Here is a 211-nt window from a genome sequence, read left to right as displayed (position 1 = left end):
TTGTTTTGATATTTCTACAGACTCACAACAATTAAAACTATTTAGGGTTTAGGGTTTAGGGTTTAGGGTTCAGGGTTTAGGGTTTACATCATCTGTACATACACCGCAGCAGCGACCGAACGAATTCAAGCAAAACTAAAGAAACACAAAAAGTGATATATGTAGCAAAAACCATCCAGCAGCAGCAGCAGCTGCAGCAGCAACAGCAGCA

The sequence above is a fragment of the Eimeria mitis genome, genomic scaffold, assembly GCF_000499745.2.
Source record: "Eimeria mitis Houghton genomic scaffold, Emh_scaff10613, whole genome shotgun sequence".
In the NCBI taxonomy this organism is placed as follows: domain Eukaryota; phylum Apicomplexa; class Conoidasida; order Eucoccidiorida; family Eimeriidae; genus Eimeria; species Eimeria mitis.
The sequence above is the reverse complement of the archived record's forward strand: the minus strand, read 5'-3'. Positions refer to the sequence as shown.